General features: G+C 37.2%; 1 protein-coding gene across 2 annotated transcripts in view; it reads right to left on the bottom strand.

Moving 5' to 3' along the window:
- The window catches only part of LOC103460909 (protein NLRC3-like), a 32839-nt gene that overhangs the window by 13142 nt on the left and 16817 nt on the right, over positions 1 to 2880 (bottom strand). Inside the window, exon 1 of one of the 2 annotated variants that reach the window (XM_017303534.1) lies at positions 40 to 79. The exons of the other annotated variant lie outside the window; for it this stretch is intronic. The gene's annotated coding sequence lies outside the window, so the exon portion shown is untranslated. Of the gene's footprint in view, positions 1 to 39; positions 80 to 2880 lie in introns of those variants that run through there. 2 annotated transcript variants of the gene reach the window in all.

Genomic DNA, 2880 nt, shown 5'->3' with positions numbered 1-2880 from the left:
CAGATTCTACCGAATCAAAGAGGAAAAACAAAATCTTACCTGAACTTTCAGGAGATCTTTATAGAGAATTTTTTTCTACGTCATATTCAAATGAAAGTGAAACTAGTTTTTCAGAGGAAGGAGGCATTTAGTGATCAGTATCACATGGTTTCAAGCCACGTCGACACTAATTTTATTAAATCTAAGTCACCTAATGAATAGTTTCCCTGTTGTTCACAAAGTTTAAGGCAGCCAGTTATGCAATAAGCATTTAACAACGTTTAGTTTAATTTGTGTTGCTGTCTGTTATGCTGAAATATAACAGATCGTTTTAATTTTTAATGCTTCATTCAACTTATTGATCAGAACTGTGATTCGTTTTAACAACTTTAAACGTGAAGAAAAGAGAATAAATTAGAAATTTATTTAGTATGTGATGTAAGATTGACTGAATTTGTTAAAACTAATAATTTAAATCAGAAATGAAAGTGCTACTTATATAAACATCTAACTTGTAACAGAAACCTTCAGATAAATATTATCTGAAATAAACCTCCAATAACGGAACAATGAAATTCTGCTTTTATTTGCCGTTTTTCTGAAGAACCTCCTGGACCAATCAGCAGCGGAGCAGCGTTGTTTGTTCTGGAACAAAAAACGGTTCATCACGTGATTTCGAGGAAACCAAACGCTCGGTTTTACGCGAACTGAATTCCTGCAGTTTGTGTTTTAACCACCAGGTGGAGACAAATTAGATCCAATGAGGAAGAGTTCACGGTTCCTTTAAGCCAGGGGTTCCCAAACTTTTTCCTGTGAGGGCCACATAACTTTTCCCTTCTCTGGTGGGGGGCCGGAGTCAGTTTGTAACAGAAAAAGTGTGACAATTGCAGGAGTGCCTAAATGTAAAAAAATATTGTTTTCCAGAAAGCACAATCAAATAACATTCTCAGGGTTCTTCACAGAATAAATCCAGGGAGGATTATAGTCCGTATTTTCTGGACTATAAGCCACAACCCCAAAGTTTTTTAAAAAAACCAGTAAACATACACATATAAGCCGCAGATATCTCTGCCGCTCCAGGTTTTCCACAACGATGCAGCAGCAGCAGAGGGGGGGCGGACACCCAAAATTTGAGTCAATTGAATATCACATTTATTAGGGTTGAAAAAGAAAAAGGTGCCAAGTTTAGATGTAACTGAACTGATTACGGTAGTTTCCAGAAGTACATAATGCTCACCAGGAGTACATAATATTAAAAAATGCGAAATTCTGAAAAAATATCAAAGCTGACAAATATGTTAGTTTAACATACATTCAGTGAAACTGGACTCAACATTACTTTTATAACAGTGCTGTATATGCTCTCTTCTCATTGTTCTAGTTTTCTCATGAAGGAAAGTCTTTATTTAAAACCCTTTCTGCACTTTAAAACAATATTTGGAGAGAAGCATCAATCTCTGGAAAGGTTGTGGTCACATACCAACATATCCAGGAGTCATTTATAATCAAAGCTTTTCATAAACAAATGCACAAAACAACAACAAAGAAAATACCACACAACATCACAATAACCTACAATATGAGGATAAGAATTGATACATTCCTTCTGAATGTCAGTGTATGTAGCTACACAGTTTAGCAGTAAGTTTCCTTCTTATAATAATTTTTTATATGTTACAGAGGGAACATATCATTAAGCATCAGAGCTAAGATAAGCCAACAACTTGATTATTATTGTATGTAGTATATAGTTATATTGTCCACAAAGAAGTACATCAGTTAATGAGCGTCAAGGCATCTAAAAGTTGAGTTTCTGCATTTTGGTTTTACATGAAAACAGGGGTGTTATATAAAGGATCATTGTAATAAAATATAAAATTTTGTAACAGTTTCTAGAGTTTTTCAGGCATTCAGAGCAGAAAGCAGAAAGAAAATTAAATGCTTCACAGACTCACTGAGGAACCAGTCCAGCATGTAAATCCTGCATAAAGAGGTTCAGTGAATGTGTGATTGAAAGTGTGGATGTGGTTCAGAGAGTCAGATGAAACTTTGTAGAAGGACAGAGTGCCAGCAGGATGGTCGAGATAAACTGCTACTTTGTTAGAGGAGGAGGAAGAGGAGGGAAAAGAGGAAGGTGTCCCTGTCTTATTATGCCAAGCAGAGTAACCATCACAATCAGAGCAGCTCAGACTCCAGGACTGATTGTTAAATCCAAACATACAATCATCACCACCTCCCCTCCTTCTGATTCCTCTGTAACTCATGGCTATTCGAACATTTTTTTCCCACTTCACCTCCCAGTAACTGCGACCAGTCAGACCAGTTGTACACAGCAGGTGAGGACCATCAAATCTGTCTGGATGGTTTGGATATGGCTGAAGATCCTCCACACGTGTTGCCTTCCTGTTGTCCTCAGACAGCTTGAGTTTTCTGCTCACTGTGTCAGTGTCGATGGTGAGTTGACAGGAATCTGATGGAGAGAACAGACATAATCCAGCTGCAGTTATTGATAATTTATTGACTGGTTGATGATGACCCCTGAGTGAGTGATTTGACAATCTGAAGATGGTTGAATGTGAGCTGCTTTGTTGTCATGAATCAAATGAAAAACACTCTTACACTTCATCAGACCTTTCTTTGACCATCGGACTCCTGCAGGCTCCAGGCTGAAAGAAGAAACGGGGATCAGATCATCAATTTATGTTTTCGCATCCACCTGAAGCCCCTGCCCATGACATTTCAACAATATTATTTTACCTTTTATCTGGAAATAGTGTCTGTTTATTCTTGCCATACAGTCTCTGTATTAATTATTGCTCGAAAGGTCTTGCCATACCAGTTTATTCCTCCGTATTTACTTTAGTTTCTTAGTTTATTCTTGCATTTTGTTCTTCATTCATT

This window comes from Poecilia reticulata, unplaced genomic scaffold (assembly GCF_000633615.1).
Source record: "Poecilia reticulata strain Guanapo unplaced genomic scaffold, Guppy_female_1.0+MT scaffold_338, whole genome shotgun sequence".
In the NCBI taxonomy this organism is placed as follows: Eukaryota; Metazoa; Chordata; class Actinopteri; order Cyprinodontiformes; family Poeciliidae; genus Poecilia; species Poecilia reticulata.
Note: the sequence above shows the minus strand (reverse complement) of the source record. Positions and strands in the feature narration are given on the sequence as shown.